At 46.6% G+C, this 19,548-nt stretch overlaps 1 long non-coding RNA gene across 1 annotated transcript in view; it reads left to right on the top strand.

Moving 5' to 3' along the window:
• LOC136649691 (uncharacterized) overlaps positions 1–19,548 on the top strand; it is a 300,034-nt gene that overhangs the window by 133,334 nt on the left and 147,152 nt on the right. The window contains exon 4 of the long non-coding RNA XR_010794421.1: positions 12,833–12,946. This is a non-coding gene — a long non-coding RNA (uncharacterized lncRNA). The remainder of the gene's footprint in view (positions 1–12,832; positions 12,947–19,548) is intronic.

Genomic DNA, 19,548 nt, shown 5'->3' with positions numbered 1-19,548 from the left:
CCAGGGAGTACCCTCCACCCCAGCTGCACAGTTCTGCAGGCAGCTCATATGGCCTGACAAGGCCCCAACTCTGCCAGACGTAGAGACCAATGTAGAATGTTTAGCCTGGTTGTGACAGTTGGTTTTCAGGGAGGTCCAAGTCTTCTTTCCATCCAGCTTTTCTATGGGGATGCTGGTTGCTTGCCTAGGATCACCAGGGCTAAAGCACATCGCTGTCCACCTAGCATCCTAAGCCAAGGGTCTGACCTGTGCAACCCACTGGACCTGGTGGGTTTTGAGGTCACCTTCTGCCTGGAGATGGGAGACAAAACTGAGGACCATGCCAGCCTCTTTCCACCTGAGTTTTGGGAAATAAACCCTTTTCAAGGTTAGGTTTTTGGAGTATCTCAGGACCCAGGAGAGGAAGCAGGATCATCTGGCTGCACAACCAGAGGCACCGTGACATTAACACAGTATTTCAAAAAGCCCCTTGTGGTTCCATCCTCATATGTTAGTCCAAATCTCAGTCATATTGGAAGATGACTTTTTTTGCAAGTATAGGTATAACCTAATTATCCACGGATTTTTTTACCTGTGGTTTTATCTCAACAGGATGAGAAAGGCCCTTTAAAGGGAAAAAATTGTTTAACAATAGCCTCATTAATGTAAGAGAGGGCAGCTGGCTGACAATCCATCAATCATTCTCTCTCCAGAGGCTTAGAACAGATTCACTCTCAGGCAAGTGACCTTTCCCTTTTTCCTATCACCTCCTCCATTCTTTCCCTGTGCTGGGCTCCCAGGGAAGGGAGGGATTGCTGCCTCTGAGTGAAGCCTTTCTAAGTGCCTGGAGAGATTGCATCTGTGTGCATTACAAAAGGTCAGCAAGGCTGTTTTTAAAATCGATGAGCTAAAGGACATTGTTTTTTAAATGGATTTACTTTAATGCAATTTTTGCCATCAAGGTGAGTTCTGGGAACGAAACCCTTGCAAATAAGGAGACTCAGCCTGTACCACTTTGCAACTTTGTTGGTACCACTTTTATAAGTACTATTGCTGGCAGTTGCTCAGAGGAGCAGATGAATTGCCCCACAGTTGGGGCTTCACTATTGTACCCTTTCCCCCCAGCACCAATTCCACTGGGATCTGATTAGATGGGGCACTGCCACATAGGAACCATATACCTACTGGACTGTAAAGTACCACTGGTTGAAAAGTATTGTAGTAAAATGTGGTCAAATATTGGAAGAAGGAAGCAGAATGACAGGCGGTGGTGTGTGCGCATATTTAGGTGTAAGGGCTGAACCCAGACATGACAGTGGCAGGTACTTGAGTTGCCAATTGATATCAAGTTGCTAATTTGCACACCTGTCAGAAAGACATGGACCTGGGAAGGATGATGATTTTCTCTAAGCATATGACTGTTCTTCCTGATGACTACTAAGGTTGAGTTTAGCATTACTAATAATTTTTATAGCACACTTCATTGACAGAGTTCTCTAAAATTTGAACCTGCATATTAGTACTAAATCTCAGAGTGTGTTTAGTCCCGTCCCCCCCAATAATGGGCATGGATATATATGATCTTTTAGATGGTGAGCCTTTGGGACAGGGAACTGTTTTGTTAGTTGATTTTCTTCTATATACCACTATGTGAACTTGATTTGATGAAAAGCAGTATATAAATATTTCTGATGATAATAATCTGCTGCTGTTACTTGGGGAGCGTAGGAAGGTTCGTCCCAAGTTCCACCATGATACAGAAAAAGATTACTTTTGTTCATGTAGGAGTTAAGGCTAGGTCTGGAACAACATTTTATAGCCACAGAATTGTGCTTGGTGTGAACCATGTAGCAGGGCATCACTAGGTGTTACTTTTATACTGCAGGTTGAGGAAAATTATCATTTGTTTTTAATCTCAGTACAATAGGTTAGCTGAGAACACTGAAAGCTAATATAACTTAATTTTCTGTGCACGCTCTATCCAGTGTTCATTTACCTGGTTGTTGTGATTAATGTCCAGAAACAATGGAATTTTTTCAAAATATAGATCTGTGCTTTAAACAATACACTGTTCTCTTGTTCTTCCTCTAATAATTGAGATTCAGTTCTAAAATGCAATGATCTTTGGGTTCTTTCAAGTTGCATTTGCTTTTTCCAGAGAACCAGTTGTTTCGCAGTGGCATTGGTAGTGCAGTGCGCATCAAGTGATGTGCACAGAGGGGTGACACCACTATTAGCCAAAATTTTTAAAATCTTGGTATTTTTGAATAATACCAACATGTTATATCATTCAGGGCGTGATTTCATTCAGAATGCAATGAAACAAACTGCTCTGAAGTCTCTATTCTATCAAAAGTTATAGCCAAAAAACTAGAGGGGGTGTGGCAATGGTGCATCACCACGCCCACCACCTGGGAGATTGCCCTGCCCACAGTGTGGGAGGACGTCCATCATGGGGGTGTTGCACCGGCCTCCAGCACCAGGTGATGCAAACCCTAGTGACTGAACTGTTTCGCTATTTACTATATATTGCACCTTCATGTATGTGTCACTTTTCCCAGAATTAGATCCTTGCCTGAGGGAGCTTACAATCTAGATATTGTCATAAAAAAGACAACTGAGAATGGGGTTGAAAACTGAGGTTGGGGTAAATGGGAAGTATATGTGATTATTTCAGTTTCACAAACAATAATAATATTCTAGTGTTCTGCCAGCTTAGTGGTTGCCATGCTGGCACTTACCATCATAAAAGTGCTGTAAAGTGCTAAATGACAACTTGGGAGCAATAGTGCTGGAGGGATGGCCTGCACCGGCTCGCTAGCACGGAAACAGAGCTATTGCTGTCGGTGGAGGTGAGTTTCGCGCTGAGCGGCATAGGAACTTGGGGCAGGTGGCGGGAGGGTGTTTCAGAGGCAGGGAGATATTTCAGAGGCAGAACAGAATGGGGGGCAGATTGGGTCTGGGAGGGGGTGGAATTGACGGAGGCTTCCTCTGCCGTAACTTATTCTCCCTCCTGGGCCAGGCAGCCTTATGTAGGGCCTTTTGGACATCCACCAACTATAAAGCTGGCAGAGATCCAAGTAGCCCCATTGGGGAGGCTGGGGTGTTACTCAAAGTGGGGAAAAAATATTCCCTTACCCTGAGGAGACCTCCAGCCATCTCCTGACCTGTACTGGATACAGAGAAAGTGAATAGTGCAGGGGATGTGTTGCCCAAAAGTGGAGCGTTGTGTGTAATAGTGAGCACTGATTGGTATGCATGCGGAGTGCAGGAGAGAAATATGGAATGCGGAAGCTGGGGCTGATAACATTAAGTGCAAGGGGAAAAATAAAGACATTATGGAGTTGCTGTAAAAAAAGACTCTTACTTGTTACCACCTTTGCTTCCAAAACCAAACGTCCATCGAAAGTCAGATAAACCAAGCAAGGGCATGCTTGTTCATTTCCCCCCACACCATGAGTGGGATACTCAACAAGCAAACCGTGCTTGTTGGACTCATGGATCTACCCATTCTCCATGCTATTTTTTGTGCAAGGATAAGAAAATACATCTTTAAAACACAGGTGATTGAGATGGGTTTTTAAAAATTTTTTTTTTGCTTCAGGTGTTCTGCTGTGCAAATACTATTTTTCTATTTTGCATCAAAACATCTTTTCTTGTCTTATTATGCGTAATGCTAATGAGCAATGAGGAAATGGCTTCATAGTTGATAAAGGACATTACAGGAGGCATGCTGTGAGTTAACTGTAAACTAAATTGTGTTCAAATCATCAGCCTAGGGGAATGGTCTCCTGCTGTGCTTTCTCTTTTCTCCTTTATCTGGTTTCCAATAAGATTTACTGTTTTGTTGCTGCCAGGAAAATGTACAGCATTGAAAGAAAAACACTAAAATGGTTCCACTAATGGTGAAGAAGTAGTGCTCAAAATACTTAAGCTGTTGTTCATAAGCATTTAAGAGTTCACAAGCTTTGAAGCCAGCCATTGTTTGGTTGCTACTAACCTCTGCGCTGCCTTAAGTTCGTTGCTTTTGCCATAGGAGGCTTAGAATAATCATAAGAACATAAGAACAGCCCCACTGGATCAGGCCATAGGCCCATCTAGTCCAGCTTCCTGTATCTCACAGCGGCCCACCAAATGCCCCTCAAGAGCACACCAGATAACAAGAGACCTGGTGCCCTCCCTCACTTTTCTGTTTAATGTGTCCTTTTAAAATCAGGCTTATTTTCAATCTACCCAACATTGAATTTGTTTTACACATACACTGGTTAAAAACAGGGTTCCCGATGCTTGCTTCTCAGAGGTCAGTTTAATCTGTGGTACATCTGATATGTGTGAAAGTATTTCAAAAATAAATTGCAAATCCAGTGAGGAGGACATGAATGAGAAGCAAGGACACCAGAGCACATTCAACATTCTTGCAAGCAACCTGGAAAAGGCAATAGGGACTGGAAACCTTGAGCTACAGGAAAGCCTGTGGAATGTTATGTCTGTCTCTTCAGGTCATCATCACATATTGCACAATTTCTGCAGAGAAGGCATTGTGTAAGAATTACGTTATTGGCTATGGCAGTGTTTCTTAACCAGTGGTATGGATACCACCAGTGGTACTTGAGCTAGTGTCTGGTGGTAGTCGTGGGACCCCTGGACACCTGCCACCTGGCAGCAAGACCAGGAAGGCAACACAACTGTGATAGGAGGCTTGGCACAGTGGGCAGAGCTCCAAAAGCATGCTTTTCCTTACTTAAAAATACCCTTCCCGCCCACCCTGTGCCTCTTACTGGTGTTGATCGCATTACATTTGGCCTCCCAACCCAGAAGTAGCTGGCTATAATGTCAGTTGCTTCTGGTGGTACTTCGAATAGGTGGACCATGTGAAGTGGTATGGTGGAGGAGAAACACTGAGAAATCCGGCCTATGGGGATGGTAGTGTGTGATGATCCGACCTGCATGAAAGGGGCTGTATGTCCATTCAGTGTACATATACATGCAAAGGTTTACATGCTTCATAACACTGGTAAATTGGGATTTATGTGCTACACCAGCTGGTGTAACGTAATGGCTGAACCACAAATCAAGATCTCCCCAGTTTTAATCTTGTCTCTGCCATGAATTCTCACTAGGTGGTTTTAGCCTTAGCCTTCTCTCTATCAGTCTCAGTTCCCCAACTCTAGTACAGGGATAATATTTATGTGCCTTCCAGGGTTATTATAAGGACTACATACAGATTAAACATGTGAAGTACTTTGCATATATAAATACTAATTTATATAGGCCCTTCTGAAACTGTGAGAGTCAGTTCTTGTTATCTGCTAGGGCAGCGGTTTTCAGACTGCTGGGAGTTTGAAAACTGCTGTAAGTTCTCGCAGGGGGGAGGCAGTGGGGGCGGGGGGAAGGCAGCGGCATGATCCCCAGGATCATACCACTCAGGGGGCTGCAGGGGCTTGGGTGTACTTACCAGAGCCTCCTGCAGACTCCCGGGGGTACGGGGAGCCCTGTGTGAGCATCTGCAGGGCTCCCTGAAGTGGCAAAAGTGAAAGTGGAGCGATCCAGTTTAGCAAAAGTGGAGCGTGATCGCTCCACTTTCAGTTCTAAAGCATCGGGGAGCCCTGCAGATGCTCACACAGGGCTTCCCACACCCCCAGGAGGCTGCAGGAGCCTCTGGTAAGTGCACCCAAGCCATTGCAGCCCCCTGAGTGGCGCAATTCTGAAGATTGCGCTGCTGCCTCCTCCCTGCCTCCACGCTGTCCCCGCCCCTTAAGGGGAAAGAGGCCAGGGCCCACAGGCTGGGGCATTGCGACGCCCCAGTTTGAAAAGCCCTGCACTACGGTTAGGTTCCTGGAAAACCTAGTGGATACTGAATTAGCTGAATTACTGAATCATTGAACCTACGGGGAAAATGGGGTTAGGTTCCAGAGGACCACTTCACCATACACTCTATGGACATTATGAACCTGAATCTTGAAGTCTATAGGGTGATAGTGAGGGCTTATCAACATCTCCAACATGTGATGCTTCCTCCTCTGTGCTGGATATCCTCACGTTGAAGGTTGTGGCAATGGTGATGGCGATGGCAATTTCTTCATGCCTTTGAACTCTTTGAAGCTTGCTGGCTCTATAGTGATGCCTCAGAGATCAGCAGTGAAGAGGGGGTGGTTTCACTTGTTGTCCTTCTCCTCCACCGGTCTCTTGGCTCCATCCCTGGGATTGCCCCAGCCCTCAGGTAGCCTTCCAGAGTCCTCTCATCATCAGCCTCTCCTTATTGCCAGGGTTGTGAAGGTTAAGCTGAAGTCCCCAAGATGGTGTGACAAGTCTAGAAGTGGACACAAATGTGCCTGACAGTTCTCCATGGGCCAATACCAATGCCTGTTTGATGGAGTACCAGCACAGTATTAGTGAATAACAAGAACAGGTCTTGGATAAGGAGAGATAGGTGGTAATTATGCCTCTTACAGATAAGCAAATTTGAAGATAGCGAATTCGCATATAAAGAGAATGGACTGTGTCTCTTCACACTGGAGATGGCCAGAAGCACAGGAATTTCTCTCTTACTGCTTTTGACCACTCTTTCCCCATGAGCCTTCTGACATGTGACTCATAGCAAATTTGGAGAAGGAGCAATGGTGGAGTTAACCCTGGAGCACCCTCCACCCACTTATTGTGGATGCCTTAGATGCCATCACAGCCATCAGTATTGAGGGTTCAAGGATCAGCCTGGTCATTTGGGCCCTTAGCCAGTATTCAACCCAGCAGAACTCTGATGCCTCTGCTGAGAAGGGATTTAATGTGTCCCTAATTTGTGACTATATACTTGAGGAAGAGTGCAATTCCACCTTGAACAGAGTGAATTAACTGATCTATTGATAGCTCCTCATTGTTCTGGATTGAATTTCAGTTGATTAACCCTTTCCCTACTCTGTTTTCCAAATCAAAATTGTCATATCCTTCTTACCCCCAAATTTGTATTGGTTATGCTGAAAAAAAGAGAGAAGCACAAAACCAGGTTCCTATGTTTGCGTATTGCAAACACTATGGTATTGCAAAATGGTATTGCGGGGCACTACCTCTTGAGAGGGAGGCAGTGTGTGATTTTGCTCAAGAAAGTGGAATTGGGGAAAATTGGTTTAGCACCCACCCTTGCTGCTGTCCTGAGCCAATTTGAGGTTCCCTCACAGCTGTTTTTGAGCTTTAGCAAAGACATTGGGAGATCTGATCACAGTATCCTGTGTTAGGAACAGTTTGGCACCTAGGGCAAGGATTCTTAATCTTTTACAATTACAGACTCCCAATGGATTGCCCAGTATGTTCCCATACTCCTCTTCACCAGACTGTGTCTTCAAAAAATGTCAATAGCTTGATTTTACTTTACATATGGATAACTAGGAACAGAACACCTTAATCCAGTGTTTCTCAAACTGTGGGTCAGAACCCACTAGGTGGGTCATGAGCCAATTTCAGGTGGGTCCCCATTCATTTCAATATTTTATTTTAAATATATTAGACTTCATGCTACCTTGGTATGTGACTGCATTTGGGGAAATGTTACAGCTCTGTACTTTGAACAGGCTACTATGTCTATGCTTTTCACAATGATAGTCAATGGGACTTACTCCTGGGTAAGTGTGGGTAGGATAGCAGCCTAGGATTGTCAAAAATTTTCCTGCCCAATGATGTAACCTCCGGTCATGGCATCACTTCTGGTGCGTCCTGACAGATTCTCATTCTAAAAAGTGGGCTAGAAAGGAGATAATTAATAATCTAACAACAATTGTTCACATACCAAGTTCCACACCCCCATCATTTGGTTCCTATATCCCTTGGGGGTATGGATACCCCCAGTTAAGAATACCTGACCTAGACCCTTGGGGGTTCTGATAAACTTGCTATGTAAGTCTTCAGAATGAAGAACAGAATGCATGCTCCGCATGGTACCTGTCCAGGTACTTTGCTCAGTGGTTGCTTTTAATTTTGAATCATTACATTTTGTAGAATTCTGTAGCTCTTGTTTGTGAAAGTCTCCTTTGGTGCTATTTTGGAAGCATCTTAAAGACGTAGGATACGTGTTCACTGTACCATATTTCGAGAAAAAAAATTTATCCTTTGTTTAATGTTTGACTGTCTGTGCCTTCTGTGGAATCCCCTGCTATTTAAAGGGTTAGGATGTGTTCCTAAGGGATGTCTCTCTTGTGAGAGTTTTCTTTCCAGACCTCTTGTAATACAGAGAAACTGTCAATTAGTGACCTTCTGCATCAGTAGTTTCTTCTTCTGGGCATTAGACTTGATGTTATGCATCTTGGCATGTGAAGATTTAGGGTATGGCCCTTGACCCCATCACCAGAGTGGTGGCTCCTGCTGCCAAAGATGCAGGCAATAGACAAAGAGGGCAGCCTAGGATTTCCAATAGGAATGGAAACAGGCGTAGGTGGCTCCAAGTGCTCTTGTTTATTTAAATGACCAGAATCTCGTTGACACAGGCTGAAAGTATAGCATTGCCAGACTTGTTTAATATGTGGATAGATAAGTAGGAATGTTTTAAATGGGGAGAGGTAGACCAGGAAAGGGGGAATTCCATATGGGGAGTGCTATATCTGTGCCCAATTATGCGGTCAACCCAATTACGCTGTCAACCAAACTCACCCCAAATGCCATTATATCTTTATTCTTGACTGAAACCCATTACATTCTTCCACCTTGTGTAGGTGGGTGTGTGTCCATGCGTGCCTGTGTGACAGAGAATTGTATGTAGGCCTAATTTGATTCTTTTGGATTAAAGCCATAGACAAAAGTCTTTTGGACTTACCAGTATTTGGAAATGGAATTTGACATGTGAAAAAGCACTCACTTCACTTAAGTAATGCTTCAACATTAACGTTTAATGACCTGGGGAAGAAAGGCAGAAAGGCTTGATGTGCTAAGAAAGCAGCTGTGTGACTATGTTGAGAATTTGTTATCATAGGTTAATAGCTCAGTTTTTTTTTTAAATTAAGGAGGATTTTGAGGTTCTTACTTTATTTGCTTCTGCCAAATTGGTAAAAATGCAGTGGGAAAACAGGGCCTTTAGGTGGTTACTCAACTAATGTTGACTTCTTGTGGTTGAGAATTTGGCACTTCTGGAGTGTGGTTCTTTGGTGTTACTTCTGGCACTGCTGCTATTTGAAACATTCCTTTGCAACTATGAGTCTTAGAAACTGGTTTGTTTTAAATTAAAGAAAGAAGGAAACTGAATTCTGTGACCAGTAACACGTTGGTTGGAGACATTTAGACATGACGCCAACCATCTTTTGTCTTTACAAGCCTACGTGGCCTTGAGCTACCGTGCTTCTTCTTTCCATTCCCCTGTGACAAACCATAGAAGACAACGTGTTCTTGTCTTCGATCCTGTGCAACACACAGGCAGCTGTGTTCTTTACTAAGGGAAGCTACTGGAATATTCTTCAAGGTTAGGGTTGTGGACTGTACTCGGTAGTAGTTGGCGTCACAAAACTATGGGTGGTGGTAGCTCAATCTCTGGTCTCCAGGCACAGTTTGGCATATGGATTTGTAGTCGCTAAAAAGCACTCCAAGAAGCAGCTGCCATTTCAGCTTTCAAAAGTAGGAGGAGCCTAAACTTGCCACCTGATTCTTTAGGAGCAGAGACACTTTATCAATCATAGGCAATTGACCCCAGATAGCAGGATCCCCCCTGCACCATCAATTCTGTCTTGTTTGGATTCAATTTCATTTTATTGTCTACTCAACCATGTTTTTAAGATAGCGGTTCAAGTCAGAGCCTGCTGCTCCTAGGTTGATGGAAAATAAAAAAAAGAGAGCTGAGTTTCTTCAGCAGATCAATGGCACCTAAGTCCAACCTCTAGATGATCTTTCCCAGTGCCATTGTATAAATACTTCCTCGCCTTGACTTAGGCACACTTTACTTGTGCAAATTCAACTACATGTGCTTGGTAAACAAAAGAGAGAGAGAGAGAGAGAGAGAGCGCGAGCGCGAGTGCCATTTAAGTAGTGCAGGCAATTCTGCCCACTATTCCACATACTAAATACATGCCCTGAATTGAGTGAGAGACTGGAGAATTAAACTGCTGTTCCTTCAGCCTGTCTTGGGTCCCACCTGTGTCTCATAATTTTTAATGAGTCAGTATGTATTTTCCAAATGTAAAGGATTTTCAAGGCAGAGTATTCTCAATTTTAGTGCTAACTCTGGAATGTAAGCCTCGTGTAAGATGAGGAGCAATAGTATCATCCAGAACTTTTTAGTTTAATTTGCAGTGATCTCCTGAACATGCTAGTTCAACACTGCCTTTTATGTTCAGTTACGTACATAGAGTAAAATAAGCACAGGGTAGTAGAAGTGCTTTTCATAGTTTAAGGTACAGCAGTGGGCAGTGACAAAGACACCTACACAAATTGTCTTAACAAGAGTCCAGCATGGGGAATCGCTGAACTGCATATAACCTATCCATTTACATAAACCACAAACTGCTAGACTGTTAGGACAGTGACCTCGTCTACAGATTTCCCCTAAGTGTGCAGGATGGAAAATTCTCAGCCACAGTGGGAACAAATTTAAGGTTGGGCTTCCAGTGCTGCTGCTTAATTTAGGGTCTTGCTTCCATTCTGGATAAGTTATCTAAATTGCTTGCTGGTATATTTGCTGTCTTATTTTTCCTAGCCCATGTTTCCTTTTCTAGCACTCTTAATGCTGAAGCTAGTAATTCACCAACCTCTCAGCTTTGGACAGAAACCACAGCATTGCCTTATTACTGGTCCAAGGGAAAGGTTCTGACCTTTGAAACAAAGTAACTTCTGCATGTTTTATTCAGATGACATTAAAACAAGGTGTTTACATTCTTGATGGGTAAGTGAAGGATATTTTGTAGAAGAAAGCCACCCATTTTTTCCCTTGGATGGGGCAGAGAGAGCCAGCATGGTTAAACTGGAGAGGCTTAGGTTCAAACACTAAGCCAATCATTAGCTGTCAGCCCAAACTACAGAAGTGTTGTGAGGAATAAAAAGCAAGGAAGGGGAAAATACCATGTACACTACCAGTCTACTTCTTCTGGAGCAAGGTCAAAATCTTAGCTACCCATTTACCAAGTGCCTTTGATTTTTCCAGCCCTGCTTATTACCTTTCCCATTGAGGACTGCTTCTTGTGTTATATTTTTAGTAGGCATACATTAAAAGATATAGGGAATTTGCTTGCATTCCATAATGTGTGAGGTAGATAGTGTATTTAATTCCCTGTGTCTGGGTGTGGGGACACAATTCAGTAGTGAAGCACATCATTTGCATGTATAATGTCACTGGTTCAATCCCTGGTATGTCTTGGAAAAAGTTTGGCATAGCAGAGATGGAGGAGGCCTCTGCACAACACCTTGGATCAGTGGCGTAGCTAGGGGGGCAGTCCACCCCTATGCCACCCATGGGAGTGACACCATTAAATGTCCAAAATTGCTAAAATCATGAATGATAGGAATAATACCATCACATAACATACCATTTACAGTGGAATGCATTGAAACAAACCAGAGTGAAATAGCTCCTTTCTATCAAAAGTTATGCCCGCAAAACCAGAAAATAAAAATGCAACTGTCTTATGTAACAAAAAGTACAATTTCCTTAACTCAAAACAGACCAATGAGACTGATTGTTCAAAGAGCCAATGAGATGCTATTATGGAATGGAACGAATAAGGTGTTAGCAAGGTGACACCCGGGGGGGTGACATCATGGGTGGATTCAGTGTTTGTGCCAGGGTGGGGAGCATGAGCACTGCTTTAGCTCCAGAGCCCAGGTCAACCAGGCAGATAGACCTGGGCTCCTGGTTGAACTTTGACTTCTGTGGCCAATGTTTGCTGGGCGGGTAGACCTGAGCTCCTGTCTGGACTTGGAGCCTAGATCTGCCTGCTGGGCTCCCATCCCGACTGCCCTCTGGAGCCATCTCTTCCAGGTGGGTAGACCTGGGCTCCAGACCTGGAGCCCAGATCTACCTCCTAGGTAGACCTCAGCTCCCATTCTGACTGGCACCTGATTTCGCTCCCCATCCTGGTGGTCTCCTTAACCTGCTAACAAATTAATTTTGTCATATGCGGGGTGACAAAAATTTATGTGCTCCAGGTGCCACTGCCTTGAAGTGATGCAATATCTAACAATCACTTCACTTCTAAACCCTGATACATCTAATGTGTTTCAGCAATGGTGTGAACTTTTTATGGAATGTCCCTTTTAGTTGACTTTTAATGCTCCAGTGCATTAATTTCAGAGGTCACATAAATGAATATATTGGCAATAGACAGCATAGTTGATTTTACTTTATCTCTCCTTTGTTTTCAAAGATGGAACTGTTATCCTGCACATGCCTGATCTCATCTGATCTCAGAAGCTAAGCAGGGTCAGGCCTGGTTAGTACTTGGATGGGAGACCGCCTGGCAATACTGGGTGCTGTAGGCTTATACCATAGTCTTTCGAGACTGAAGGTTGCCAACCATGGAACTGTAATGCCCCCCACCTTTGTAGACATTTCAATGTTGGGGCAAAACTTAGTGATAGCTGGTGTGTTTGTCCTAACAACCGCAAACCGACAGGAAGATTCCTCCCCCTCTGCTGAATAACCCTGACAACTACTCTATGTGTTGAAATTACATACTTCTCTGGGCATTCAGGGATGGGTGGGGGGGGTGGGTAAATGCTGACTTTATCCTCCCCACAGTGAATGCTGGAAGTTGCTACTCAAATTCATAGAAAGGCAAGGGTTCCAGCCCTCATTTTTGGCTCTGCCTTATTTTCTTCTTTCTTCTGTTGGCATGAAATGACTCAATATATATATTTTCCATTGCATAGTCTTTTTCTCTCTTTCTTCCAGGTATGACTCATGTCAGAACAGTGAATGATGATTTATGTTTGCGAAAGTTGGTAATTAAGGGATTTACATGTTAAACTGTGAGCTGAAGTTCCTGTTACAGGACAAATACCTGAGGTAAGTGAGTAATGAGGCTCTATGTAATAGCACTAGTCTTCTTTCAGGAGACCTACAGTTAAAAACGGAAAGGTATTACCTAGCTGTTTTCAGATTGGAATAGAAACTCAGTGTGATACTGCAGATACACCCTTCAATTAAAATTGCCCAACATCCTACCTCTCTTTTCCTGTTTAGTATCCATAAGTGTTTCCATAAGAAGAAGTAACCATAAATCACATTCACTTTTCAACTATCTCAACATCCTTCATTATTGGTTTTTTCAATGAAGGTGATCTAACCATTTTTCAGTGGGAACTCCATGTCCATCTTAGTCCTTACAAGTGGCACACCAGCAACTACTGGGGGGCACCCCAGAGCATCCACCCACGGGGCTCCCAGCTTCCTCCCCAGAGGATGAACCCACACTCCCCCCCTCCAAGAAGCACCAGACATCATCCGTGCGCAGTGCCATCCCCGAACTCATCCACCTCCAGGAGCAGGGCAAAGGGAGCTCCCATGCCTCATCCGCGGAAGAGGGAGAAATATCGGGGGACGAGGTTGAGGCACACAAGCCTGTCGTACACTCCCAGGGTTTTGGGGTGCTCAGGGTTCTTGGTTCTTGAACCCTAGAGCCCTCAAGGACCCCTGTTTGGTAGTACTGCCACCACCCTGTACGTGCCAGTGTCTGTGTCCAGGGACACTGAGACCTTCTAGGCTTAATTCTATCCCTTGCAGGCACTGAGCACTTTCTTTAATTAAAACCTCAGTCCTCAAGTTACTAGTCCTCAATGAGTATTTGGTAGCTTGCTGAACGGCTAGGCAGGATTCTGAACCTTTGTCCCCAACAGACAATGAAACAACTTAGTAAAAGGATTTTTTACTTTATTAAATACATAGGGTTACATAAAGTTACAAAAGGCAGCAAATGCTAGAGGCATAAAACTTCTAGGAAACAGATCAGCATTAAAATAACAAAGCTAACTGGCTTTCTCTATTATTCCGTACTCTCACCTGGGTCAGCTTTCCTTTGAAGATCTTTCCTCCAGATTATCTATGGAGGCCCTGGTGGACAGGCTCTCTCTGCAGGATGTTGCACCCACAACCTTTTCCACCAAAACACCACCAAAAAGAGCCCGACACACCCCTTGGGTTTTTTTCTTATACTTCTCAGGCTAATAGGACTGAGGTGACTCTGTACTCATTTAAACTGCCCAATCAGAACTCTTGGGGACAGAATCTTCCTGAAGTGGGGCTGGATGCTAGCCCTCTCAGCTCTCCCCTCCCCCTGGAGATCCACAGCTGCATTCCCCCTTGATGGGCGCCTTTCTGTCTGCTTAGGTGCTACATTATCACCTCCCATTGAGTTGTAAATTCCGTTGGCTGTTGTTACTCACATCCTTGCAGCTAGGAACTGTAAGCCACTTCTCTGTTACTGGTTTACTTTGGTTCAGGCGCTACATGCTACTAGGCCTAAACTGTACATATTCATGACAAAGCCTCACCTCTCCTACACTGAGCAGCTTAACAGTTTAACAAGCTAGTCTCAGGGGTGGTTCAGGTGCTAGACCTGCAGCCCGAGCACCACATGGATACGGGGCCCAAGACCAAGTGGGGGTCCCTAGCAGTCTTTCCAAACCAGCAAGAAACCCCCCACTGGTTTCCTTCTACAACCTGCCCCCAGAGGTCATGGCCCGCCTCAAGTCACCCTTGTTAGACGCCCCTGTAGCAGCACTGGGATCACCAGTCATCCTCCACAGACAGTGATGGTCTCCCAAGGGACCCCACAGACAAGAAGGTAGAGCTAGCCACCAGGAAGGGTTTCGAGGCCTCCTCCAATGTGCTGTGGGCCTCTGTCTCCGCTTACCTCTGCTCCAGAGTTTTGGTCCTTTGGCTTCAGCAGGTCAGTGAGACCCACAAGCTATGCTCCAGGGCTAACTCAGATATCAGAAAGATGGCCTCAGCTGCTGCCTTCGTAGCAAACGCCCAGGGCCTGGCTGCGTAGCTGGGACGTAGATGCAACCTCACACGCCAGGGTCACCGGCCTCCCCTTCTAGGGAACCAAGTTTTTTGGGGACGCCCTGGACCTGCTACTGTTGGAGTCCATGGGAAAGAAGAGGGTACTGCCCATCAGGGAGAGGAACGCAGGCCCACCCAGCGGTCCCAGCACCGGCACCTTTCGGCCTTCAAGGAGCTCTCAACCCATTACCTCACCCTCTGCGGCCCCTTTCAGAAGGCTAAGGCCCGTCTGGCATCCAAGACGGCCAGCCCACAAGCCCAGATGACAGCAGTCCCAGTGCTTTGGCACAAAGGGCCCAAAGTCTCAATAACTTCCAGCCAACTGGTTCCTACGGGTCCCCAGACCAGAGTGCCCGCTAAAGCACAGCAAGACACTCGAGGCAATCCAACATTTCCTAGAGGTCGGGGCCATCAAACCGGTTCCAAGGGAGCATTGGGGGTCCGGGGTGTACTCCCACCTCTTCACCATGCCCAAGAGATCCGGCGGCACCAGAGCCATCCTCCGCCTCAGGTGGCTCAACAGATGGATGCGTCAACAGAAATGCAAGATGGAGACCCTACGCTCCATCCTGACGTCCATCAGAAGGCACAGCTACATGACAAAGAAGGCACAGCTGAGATCTTGGCTGCTGCCTCACCAGAGGAAGGCGCCCTACACCTGCACCAGACCATCCAATGTCTCCGGAACCACAAGTTCCTCATCATCTTGGAGAAGAGTCACCTGACACCCTCACACACCATAGAACACCTGGGAGCAATCATCGATGCCTCCCAGTTCAGAGTTTTCCAGTCCCCAGAATGGTGGGCCAACACTGCAGACCTGATCAACGCTGCCCTCCGCTCCTCCAGAAAGGACATGCTGATGTTGGCCTGTCTCCTGGGCATGCTGACCTCCTGCCAGGACATCATTCCCTGGGCCAGGTACAGGGCACGGTCCCTCCAGCACCTGCTGCTGCCCTTCCAGGACTTCATCGTCTCCAAAAGGAGCAAGAGTGTCAGACTGGACTCCCTCACTCCCAAGGACCTTCGATGGCGGAGGCGGCTGCACAGACTGGACCAGGGCTCGCCCATCTAGATACACCACAGAGCCGTCCTGTTCACAGACGCGAGTCTCCAAGGATGGGGGGCCCACATCCCCGAGGATGTAACACAGGGCTGCTGGTCGCCAAGCGAGAGGACAGCCCCCATCAACCTGCTAGAGTTGAGGACCATCCCACTGGCCCTGCTGGCCCTCCCCCAGCTCAGGGACCAAGATGTCCTAGTTTACACTGACAACATCGCGGCAAGGGCCTACGTAAACTGGCAAGGGGGCACCAGGTCAGCAGCGCTGCAGATGGAGGCACGCAGGCTGATGCTGTGGGCCGAAAAGAACCTCAGGTCCATCAGAGCTGAGCACATCGCCGGACTGGAAAACACAGCAGCAGACTGGCTGAGTCGCCAGGACTTCGACCATTCAGAATGAAGGCTTCACCCGCAGATCTTTGCATGGATCAACCGTCAGTTCGGTCCAATGACCTTAGACCTGTTCACCAGCAGCCACAACCACCAGCTGCCGAGGTTCTTCTCCCGAGGATGCTGTCTGGAAGCAGAGGGGATGGACGCACTCTACCCACAGTGACCCCGAGTGGTAACGTATGCCTTTCTCCCCACAAAGCTTCTTAAGAGGGTCCTCATGAAGGTCAGGCTAGAGCAGGCCTAGGTCCTCCTCATAGCCCCAAACTGGCCCCGCCGGCCCTGGTACCTGGACCTGCGGGAGCTGGCCATCTCCCCGTCCATTTTCCTCCCTCAGCGCCCGGACCTTCTGTCACAGGGCCCAATCCTTCACCCACAGGCACCCAAACTCCGTCTAGCTGCCTGGTGATTGAGTGGAAAAGACTAGCCGAGTCAGGCTACTCCCTTGTCATCCTGGCTACTCTCCTCCCCGACCAGAGAGGATCCACCAACCGGGTCTACAGCAGAACCTGGAGGGTCCTAACCGAAAGGTGCCAATTCTGAAATCTTGACCCAGAGAGGATCAGGGTCAACGACTTCCTGAGCTTCCTCCAGGCAGGCCTCAACAAGGGCCTCAGCACGGCCACCCTCAAGAGACAGGTCTCAGCGGTTGCCTCCATTCTGGGGTCCCCCAAGGAAAGGGCCCTGGCGGCACACCTGCACGTTATAAAATTCCTCAAGGGTGTGAGTCTCCTCAACCCGCCCCCCATGACCGTGACTCCCCCTTGGGGCCTGACACTGGTGCTGAGGGCATTGACGAGGCCTCCCTTTGATCCTATGGCGACGTGCTCGCTAAAACTATTATTGCAGAAGACCGCCTTCCTGGTGGGTGTGACTTCTGCCAGAAGGTGTCAGAGCTGGCAGCCTTCTCCATAGCCAAGGAACTCTGCCAGATCCAGGAGGACAGGATTGTCCTCCGTACCGACCCTTCCTTCCTACCCAAGGTGAACTCCCTGTTTCAGCGCTCGCAGGAGGTGGTGCTACCCACCTTCTGCCCCAACCCTTCTCATCCCACAGAGCGGGAATGGCATGCCCTCGACGTGTGTTGGGCAGTGAGCTTTTATCTCTCCAGAAACTCAGCCCACCTCAGCATTCAGAGGCCTTGTTCGTCTCATTCCGACCTAGTGACCAAAGCAGGAAGGTGTCTCCCCCCACCATTTCCGGATGGGTTAGGGAGGCCATACCTGAGGCCTAAGGGCATAGTGGCCCACTCCCTCAGGGGGGCTGCCACCTCAGCCACATTCAGGGCTCACCCCTCCCTGGAGGCAGTAGGCAGGGCAGATACCTGGAGCTCACCTAACACATTTATCAAACACTACAAGATTGATGCCTTCGCCTCTGGGGATGCAGTTTTCGCCAGGCGCGTCCTCCAGAGCGTGGCTCTATAAGCTTACAGCAGCTCTCACCCTTGAGGAGCACTGCTCGGACACTTCCCACTTGTAAGGACTAAGATGGACATGGAGATCCCACTGGAGAATGGGGAGATTTGTACTTGCCGTGAATCCCCCTTCTCAGTGGTCTCCATGTCCGGATTAGTCCGCCCACCCTCACAGCTGTTAAAAAAAAAAAAGGAGAAACAGACATGCTGAATACCAGAATTGTAAAGTCAGGGGGACGCAGTACAGCACAGAGTAGCAATAGACCTGGGGTAGGGCCCCGCGCCACCTGGGCCCATTCTGCACTCATCCCCCGAGCCAACACGCAACGCAGCATGTGACACCAGAGGACCGCCACTACAGTGCCTCCGGATGGATACGTGACATCTGGTGTCAGGGTCGAGGCTCTTCAAGCTTGGACAGTCTGGGGAGTCCAGGCAGCCCCTCCCCTCAGGATGACCAAAAGACTCTGGCCTGCCTACCTGAGAGGGAGGAGCTACCCTCTACCTCCTCCTCTGGGGAGGAAACTGGGAGCCCCGTGGGTGGATGCTCAGGGGTGCCCCCCCATGGTTGCTGGTGTGCCACTTGCAAGGACTAAGACGGACATGGAGACCACTGAGAAGGGGGATTCATGGTAAGTACAAATCTCCCCATTATCATGGAAGGAGGTGAAGTCTAGTCTAATTTTCTCAGTTGCCATGGCATGCAACTGGTGTTGTTTTTTCCTGAATATTGTATAATCACAGTCATGTTTCTAAAGGGTCCTCATACCAGTCACATCTTTCTTTTTCCCATCTACTCCCATTGGGCTAATACATTTTTTTGTAACTTGGTATTATGAGTGCTCCCTCCTGAATTTCCTCTGAATTTAGAGATTGAAATATGCCTTGTCCTGGTTGTGGATGGTGCCGATATGTTTTTCATTCTGCCATCCATATGATTTGTGTTTCTGAAATTTGTAGAAGACTGCTGACATGGCTGTGCAAATGTGTGGTTTGATTATTTTTTTTTTAATGCTCTTTTAACCAGCCTTGGATTCTATGAGAACCTGTGCATGAGAAGTGTATTTTCTGATTTTTTTAAAACTTTGAGGGTGGTGGTAATGAAAGTATTACTGTGTAGACTAGTACTGGTAAACATGCCTGCTTTTTTGTCAAAGGATGATTGCTATCTCTCCTTTGAAACTGACAAGGTAAAGAGTAAATTTTGTCTATCTTACTGTCAGCCCTGCCCTTTTTTAATTAAACTATTACTTTGCACACCAGTGCTGATATGCTTACATGGTGTTTTGAACAAAAAACATGCCCTTTTGTCTTGGCTAGCTACAAATGATAGCTGCCTTCCTTGGGAGGTTTGTTGCAGTCTCTGAGTCACTATGACCAGCTCAACAGCAGAAGCAGGCCCAGGAGGTTGTATATAACCAGATTGTATGTGTCTCTTTTTAAAAAATGCTTCTAACTTAAGCTTGTGGTCAGTTTGTGTTATTACATTGCACTATATACAAAATAATTCACTAACAAAATATTGTATGTCACCAGAAGCTGATAAATTGTGGTCCCTGTTATGTGTGAGCTCATCAGCTTGCTGGCAACCTTCAGTCTCAAGAGACTATGGTATCGCGCTCTGAAAGGTGGTTTTGGAACATCGTCTAGTGTGGCTGAAAAGGCCAATTCGGGAGTGACAATCCCTTCCACAACGGGAGCAAGTGCAGTCTGACCCTGGTCTGTCTCCCTGGCT

The sequence above is a fragment of the Tiliqua scincoides genome, chromosome 4 (genome assembly GCF_035046505.1).
Source record: "Tiliqua scincoides isolate rTilSci1 chromosome 4, rTilSci1.hap2, whole genome shotgun sequence".
In the NCBI taxonomy this organism is placed as follows: Eukaryota; Metazoa; Chordata; class Lepidosauria; order Squamata; family Scincidae; genus Tiliqua; species Tiliqua scincoides.
The sequence above is the reverse complement of the archived record's forward strand: the minus strand, read 5'-3'. Positions and strand labels throughout refer to the sequence as shown.